An 8,588-nucleotide genomic window follows, 5' to 3' on the forward strand; every position below is an offset into this window, starting at 1 on the left:
AAAACAATAAGTTTTTAAATAGCTCAAAAACCCCCCCACCGTGATATAAATTTTTTAAAAAAAAAAAAAAAAAAAAAAAAAATATATATATATATATATATATATATATATATATATATATATATATATATATATATATATATATATATATATATATTTAATGATGTAGGCTGTGGACACTAACATTAGGGCCTTCATACTTCAAGCTAAGTGGCAAAATTGGTTCTGGTTCTCATTGACGTAGATGCATGTTGAAAATTTAGTCATTCTGTTCATAGAGGCAATCACCTTTTCGACACAAATAACTTGGAGGAACATTTCTGTGAAGCAATGAGGAATTATGTACATGTCTGAGCAGAAAGGCCCCAGGTTGGGAATCAAACCCAGGACCTTCTTGCTGCATGGCAACAGTGCTACCTACTGTGCCACTGTGCAGCCCCTGTCTGTGACCATTTCCTAAAAGTAAAACAAAACGCACAGAGGGAACTTGGGTGGGTAGTGGCGTATATTTAAGATGGAGGGATGTCGCCCAGGTGGTCAGCGCCACTGTGCCAAAGGTGTGTGCAACGAACATGTCGAAACCACATGACTGCCCATCGACTGATGAGGTATGTCAGGGCCTTTAGTGTTCGCGATGTACTATGTGTTTGCAGCAACATGTTTTGAGATTGTGTTGTATTGTATTTTAAACTAACATTTTAGCATAAGTGACCCCTAGTAGGCCACAAAAAGTAGAAGTGACCCTAATAGCTCTATCAATGACCTTAACAGTCCGGTTAGTGTGATTGTTCAACACTTTAACAGTTCGAAACCTCTAACCCATGATAACAACTGAAAAAGCCTTTTGGGCAAATGAAGTTTAATGTCTAAAAGAAACAAAACAAGTCATATTGCCTTCTATACAAGCACTTAAAATATGTAAGATTACATTACCGTATCTTATGCCTTTTTTGAATTGTCAAGAGACTTTGAGATGCTTCTACATTATTTACAGACACTGAGTGGGAAACAAGTATAGTGCACACAGACTTTCTTTGCTTTCCTACTTTGTAAAGCAACCAGCTCTGAATAGCTGGTTGCTTAACTTAGGTGTTTAAAAGTCTTGCTGATTCTTCAAACTGGGTTGAGTTCAACTATTGTTCTAACTAGCTGTTGTTAACTAATGTACAGAGCTCTGCTTCCCATAACCAAAACTATGTCTTTATAGCTCAAGATTGTACTATATTTATTTTTACAATAATATGCAGGTGTCTGTCAAAATAAACACGCATGTCTGATATGGTATGGGTCACAGTTGCTGTTAAGAAGTGAAACCTCTGAGCATGTTGTGCATTATTTGAAGATGCTTTATGGTATATTTATTCTTTCAGTTTTGTCCGGCCTATTTAGGCCACTGTGGATCAGGCATGTTCAGTCCAAACTGCTGGTACTTAATTGGTTGGGGATCTGGGGAGTTTGGAGGCCAGGTCAGAACCTTGGACCTCCCGGTACATCCCTGGAGCTTTTACTGAGCAGCTTTTTCTGGTTGGTGGGGGTGAACTGACCCTGCTGGAAGAAGCAGTTTGAACACAACATCGAGAGAAAATGTTTCTCTCTCTACCTTCCAGTGGCTCCAGTTTTGTGCTTAACCTGCACAAGTTGGCATTTTTCCAATTCAGGTGACAGATTAATTGTCTTACAATATAATGTTGATGAAGCTGTTGCCTGCAGTGATCGATTTCGGATATATTAGTGAGCTTAGATGGATCAGAGGCAATCAGAACACCACAGCTAAGCTTTAGTGTGCTACTTCAGTGGCCTCTGCATGCACAGAAGAGGTCCACTGAGCACTATAAATTACCAGCTGCCTTTGTTGTAAGCGCCTCTGCTGAATGGAGATCTTTTCCTAGTTGTTGGGACAGTTTTAGGACAAAGAGAGGCAGCAGCATCTGCTCTGCGAAAAGGCTGTTGTGCCGAACATGCTGGAAAGAGCATCTCACATCAAAGGGAACATTTAGTATCTCCAAATCGCTGCCTGCTTTAATCATACAATTCTTTCTGTTCTTCCATTATCATTTATTATTTCTGAATCTAATTAAACAGCGAGCCTTATCAGCCTTTGAAAGTACATCACATATTGAGTGGGAAACAAAAGTTAATCCTGTTATTGTAGCTGGAATATTGGCTGACTCAATCACATGCGGATTATTTGTATTTGATATGAGGCTTTCTCTGCCGGCTCGCCTTCAGAACATATTACAAACATTGTGCATTCTGTCCACAAGCGATGTCGTACATAAGACCTATTTGTTTGACAAAAAAGCTGGCTCATTGGTTCTGGATATCTTAACCTTGTGTTTTGAGCATATCTCTCTCAAAAGACTCCTGCCTGTCAGCCATTTTCCAAACAGCCCACCACTCCTCTCTATATGACAGACCTTATTTAAAATCTGCTTGTGTCTCATTCAGGGAGCTTAAGCTCTTTAACACCTGCAGTATAAATTATATAACAGTCCTCCATATGGACAGACTTCTGCATAAATAGACACGTTTTGCTTGCGCGAGCATTAGGACGACACAAATGGAGACTAATCAGCCGATATCATTTCTGTCTCCCTCAGTCTATGGAGCGAGTGGGGTTAAATTTATGCTTGCTTAAACTTGTCGCTGTTTGTTTTCTCCTTGCTGCAGTGGCAGATGGGTTGGGTTTTACTGCACTAGAGGTTTTTAATGCTGGGTAAAGTTTGAATTGCAGATGGCTGCATTAATTCTGCTTGCAAACATTCTCCTGCTGATTGTCTTGTCATCTCAGCTTTGCTTGCATCGTCTCAGGGCTTTGGCCAAATGAACCCAGTCCCCAGCCAGGTTAAATTAGATGCGATGGTAAACATATTCTGCTCATGTTTTGGTGGAATCATTGTGAAAAAGATCAGTTTTCTGCCTACTGAAGATAATGTAGAAAGTATAATTTCTGGAGGCATTTTATAGTTCAGTCAAGTAACTATGTTACCTTCAGATGTTGTGAAAATGCTGTAAATGTATATAAAAATAAAAATTAAAAGAAATTGGACTTTGCAACATTGCCATATGTGATACCTAAAAAATTGGCTTCTGCCTCTTTAAGAGCCTCCTACTCCCTCGTCAGCATGTCACCATCACAATGCTTTTCCATGCCGTCCATTTATGCCATTTACAACTGTTCTTAGGAGCCAAGCAGGCTCACATTTCCACCATGTGTTTGCTAATTGATGCTGCCACTAGTCTGGTGCAACTGAGTGTGGAAGGGCTAGAGAGAGGTGCCAAGAGCCCTACTCAGGACTGAAGCTTAATGGCAGAGTTTTGGATAGTGCACTGTATGAGCAAATATTAAGGGAATGATACAAAACTCAGGTCTGTTTTGCATTACAACTCTCCCATCTCACCTTTAAATGTACATTTATAAAAACTTCAAGTGCCAAAAAGTAATTTTTTTAAATGCATCACTTTCATTGAAAGACAACTATCATAATTTTTATTTTATATCTTTTTATTTTGGTTCATGGAATTTATTTCAAAATTCCATGTTCAAGTTTATCCATGTTACAATTTTCCAGCCTTTATCCATACCATTTGTGTACTTAAGGGATGTACCATAGAGCCTTGACAAAGTATTTTTAGGTTTCATTTTAAGCCACATAATAAGGCTGGTCATTCAGTTGTAATTTCAAATCAGAGTGGAAATCTTCCAATTGGGGTATTTTAGATTGTAAGACAAGTTAGAAACATTAAAATAATTCCATTATCAAAGTTTCATCCATTAGCCGATGACACATATCCATGAGGCAACATCCAGAATAGCCAGTCAACTGCATTTGCGATATTACACTCTGGATGCTCGTGTTAAGTTGCTAGTTGTAGCCCAACTGGCAGATTTCCTCATGGAGTCGCGTGAGCATTTCATCCAGTTGTTTTAAGAAGTAATTTGTGTCTTATTTTATTAACCCAGTAAAAGTCTGGAAAGGCTCCAATATATAAAAAAAAATACCGAGCTGTCGGATGTCTTTTCTGCCCAAAACCTCGTTAACACGTTTCCAACTATTAATTACATTTAACGGTTTCCATTTAGATCCAAGATAAACTACAAAAATTCTTCATCTCGCCTCTGGAAGCCTTCATTGCCTTCTGCCTCAGCATGTCTGACCTCTTTCACCCCATCATCCCATCCCAGAACCTCAGTTCCTCTGTTGTGTCACTACAAACCTAAATGATGTTTTCATACAGTGCTCAGGGACCTTTCTGACACCCTCTCCCATGCTCCCATCTCTCTATCTTTCTGTTTGACTAAAATGCGCTCCTTGCACACCCTGCTAACTCCCCACTGTTTGTTTGGAGGACGGCTGGCTCTGGTAATCAGCTTTCGCTGGCAGCCGAAAAAGAAGTTAAGGCAGCGGGCAGCTGCCAGCAGTCATCCGAGTACGGCGGCGCGTCCATCTGTGTGTGTGTGTACATCTGAACGTCGCCACATATCGTCGTCCTTAAGCAAAGCGCACAAGAAATGTGAAGTAAAATTGAATTTCGAGGCTGTCAACCGACGCACTTTCAGCAGCCTGTCAAAATCTAATCACAGATGGCTTCATCAGACAGTGTCTCTCACACTGGTGAAAAGGGTTTCTGCCTTCCACGTGTAAAATTTAGAAAGCTTCCTCCCACAGTAAAGTCAGCCTGAAGGTTTTTTGCATACAGTATCTGCATGAGTGCTGCATGCCGAAGCTGTAACAAGGAAGATGGATGGAACTTGTTACTCACAAGTGATTTACATCTTTTTTTTTTTTTTTTGCTGTTGGCAAAGAGCTGCAGAGGGAACCTACAGATATGACTTGTTTCTTACTTCCCTTTTCACGGTCACACATCAGACTGTCAGAAGACATCCAAAGTTGTCTTCCTTTGGTCTTTAGCCTCTCGTGCACAGCAGGGGGAAAGAAGAGATCGGTCCCTGACACCAGTTTTTCCCTGTGCTACTACACTCATCCCACCTCCCCCGCATGGTGATCTACTTCTCCTGCTGAATGTTCCTAGGCTATTCATCTCTTTCTTCCTCTTCCTCCCCACCCCTTCCTCTCTACTGTATCTGCCTCCCCACTGCAACGGCTTCATGTTGTGGTGCACCTTCGGGCTGTGTGTGGGATGGTGTTGTGGGCTGGCATCTGGCAGCCTCTGATAAGAGAGCAAGGGAGCCGGTGCTATTCCTTCTGAGATGTGTTTTAAATTATTTTTTAAGAGTATTGGCCAAGGTTTTTCTCTGCGTCTGAAGGGCATTGTCTACTAAATACTTCAAGTGACCAAATAGGGGCTCCAATGAGAATTGTCTGTATTTCTGAGATTGTCTTCTACGCTGCGACAAAACTTAAGACATCCAAAAGCTGATTCTGCCTAAAGAAAATGGCACATAAGTCCACAGAGGAAGAGAAAATCCCCACTCAACTTATTGTCAGGAGTCGTTTTATATTATTTTATTTATTTTTTTTTGTTAACACTGAGACTTGGAAGCCCCCCAAAACAAACAAGTCACATGTTTTTAATCCGGAAAATGTTCCATTTTATCTGCCAACTTCCAGCTCCACAAGCCATGCAGATGTCAGATAAATAGATGAGTGAAAGATCTGTTAATTATTAGATTTGGCTGCAAAGTAACTTTTTTTTCCTTTGAATCCTGCCAGAGAACCAGATTGTTCCGTAATGTGCATACTTCCATTTGTTGGATGTATTTCTTTCTTGATTGGTCACCCCATTGGTCAGTGCATGGACACGTAAAGCTAGAGTCAGTGTGAACAGTGACAGATTCATGTTTCCGGGATGGTCTGTGAAATCCATATCAACTTTATTTCATATGAGGGTTGAAATCTAGTTCAACCCACAAATCTTGGAGATAACTGGATACTGCAACATGATATTGATCACAGACACACTTTAAATCTGACTTTAGAGTAGACAGAGTGGTGGATACTAAAACCCAAACTCATGTGTTTTGGGTTTTGACCAGAACATTATTGCAGGACTGTGTAACACGCACATATTTGGCAAACTTTCACAATAACTTTGTAGTGTGGCTCATGAATAATCAAGACATAACTGAGTTTTCACTTCTTAGTTTAAGAACACCAAAACATAAAACCATAAATAAACCATAAATATTTGATCTACAAAGACTTCAAATAGGCTGCTCAAAATTTTATGAGCAAAAAAAAGAAAATTGCATGTTCAGTAAGAGAGCATGTTGCATGCCTTCCACAATGATCGTGCATACTGTGCTTTATAAATGAGGATTTTGCGTATGCTACTGTCCCTCAAGGGTGTTGGAGACTGGAGTGAGTTGATTATTTTCCATGTTCTTGCATGTAAAGCACTATTAGTATTAAATGGGTGTTTACCTGTGAGTAAATGCTTCTTAAACTCCTGAGAGAAACAGCTTCCTAAGCTGCTTAGAGACTCGTCTGCCAACTGTGGTTCTGGTCAAACAGCCTGTTTTTCTGCGGAAGGTCAATATGAGAGTTAAATTATCCAGAAGAATCACAGAGAGAGCTGTTGGAACTCTCTAAATGTCAAGAAAAAGGTGTTTCATTGATTCCTTTATCTACTTGAACTTAAAATATACTGAAGTGCCATAAGAGGGAAAATAATAGTGTCCCAACATCATCTAATGGGACTCACCATAGATAAGTTTTAACCTTTCTTTAGAAGTCTTTGTTAGACGTGTTGGAAACACAAGACATTATTATAAAGAAAATATGTTACGAAGATTTTTTTTATTTTATTTTATTTTTTCTAAATCTTTAGAGCGAGTAAAAAATGGATAAGAAGGTGGCTGGACCTGTAGATGGAATTTTCATGTTATGATAGAGGTCTTAAGGCACAGCCAGATATTTTACAAGGCAGAATTACATCTCATATTGGAATAAAAGACTTCTGGCGGAAACTCGTGTTAGTCTACTCATTTTGTCATTAAAATCGAAAGCAAGAGGGCGCAAACTCATCAGAATCTTCTGACCCACACATTGTAACCTCACATCATATTATAAATAGAACGTTAAAAAAATAATCATCTAAGCACCTTATTTCCTCCTCTTTCCTGAACGTTTTAACTTGCGACAACTGAATATTTCCTCAGTGTCCTGCTTTTTTAAAGACGCTCCCCCTGACACGAGAACCCAGTTCATTAAAATTCTGGTGGCGATAGATTTTATTCAATAATTTCTGTTCCAATTATGGAGTCAAAATCTTTTGTTATGCCAGAACTGGGGATGTAACCATAGTAACAATTTTGTATAACTGTGTGGACGTTGCACTCAGTAAAGTCCAAAAGTGTTTACACCACTGGTAGATTGAAATAATTTGAATCGAGCACAAAATTTGTTTTAAATAACAAATGAGACAAGTGTCTTTGAAGATAGGATTCCGACTTTAAAATAATTCAGCTGTTTTAATGTGTTTTTTTTTTTTAAAGAAAAATGGCTTGTCAAAAATAGCCTTCTTATTAATCAATGCAAAAATAATTTGTTTTCCAGCAACAAAAACCTTCTTCTAATTGGTGACCAATTAGGAGTCTCACAGGGTATGAATAATTTTGAGCTTAGTTGTATACGCTTGTATGTAACAGTCTGATTTATCTCTGCCGAACCTCACTCATAATGTTTGTTGCTTTAGTTTGACTGAAATCCTTCTGAATGTTGCACATGTACATGTTAGAATGAGCCTGTATGTTTCACGTATGACTTTTGAAACTAAGAGCACAGCATACAAGCCTAAGACTCCTAGTGTGAAATCTGTACATCTGCTGCCCTGTTGTTGCTTTAGAGAAAAACAAACATGTCTGTAAAACTTGTATTACTTTGACACTCTTGCTGAGTACAAGCAGAACCTGAAATCTGACAAGCTGATAGGTTAAGTAGACAAATCAGAGCGCTCTGAGGATCACAAGCATCTCGCCAAAAGTTGAACGGTACTAAACAATGTGCAGCTAGTGGGGGCTGGAGGTGGAGGACTATTATGAATCATTTTCTTCTTTCTGTTTGGAAGAAATAAGTCTTAAAAACACTTCCTAATGCAATGAGTCCAAAATAAGTGTGAGTTGAAGCATTCCTGTTTCAGATTTAGCTCTTTCTGTTTCTGAGGTGAACTGCATAGTTGAAAAACATAAAAAAAAAAAAAAAAAAAAAAAAAAAAAAAAATCTTCTTATAGTGGTATTAATTTTATTTTAATAGTAATTCAATTTTAAAGCAACATTTGGAACTTGAATTGATGTCATTAAACTCTGTAATCTTTTCATCCATACAGCAGACTAGTGACAAATGGAACCACCATTTCTGCACACAATTTTTAACTAAAATTAGTTTAATAAGACGTGTAAAAAATATCATAGATAAAAAAACAATCAGGGATTTACTAAACAGGGATTTACTAAAGTCTATAGTGATGCACTTGTATCTTGTATCACTGTTTATGGCCTGTTTATTTCTAAATATCAAGTTAAAAAAAAAAAAAAAAAACACCAAAGAAGCACAGAGTAAGTCCTGGAACAGTCCCGATACAGCCAAGTCATCAGGCAGCTCGTGTTTATGTGAAACACCCTCTG

General features: G+C 38.6%; 1 protein-coding gene across 1 annotated transcript in view; it reads left to right on the top strand.

The window, feature by feature from the left end:
- Positions 1-8,588, top strand: part of LOC106957213 (leucine-rich repeat and fibronectin type-III domain-containing protein 2) — a 49,979-nt gene that overhangs the window by 20,205 nt on the left and 21,186 nt on the right. The gene's annotated exons all lie outside the window — the stretch shown is intronic.

Source organism: Poecilia latipinna, unplaced genomic scaffold, assembly GCF_001443285.1.
Source record: "Poecilia latipinna isolate Pla-1442-1.1 unplaced genomic scaffold, P_latipinna-1.0 Scaffold885, whole genome shotgun sequence".
In the NCBI taxonomy this organism is placed as follows: Eukaryota; Metazoa; Chordata; class Actinopteri; order Cyprinodontiformes; family Poeciliidae; genus Poecilia; species Poecilia latipinna.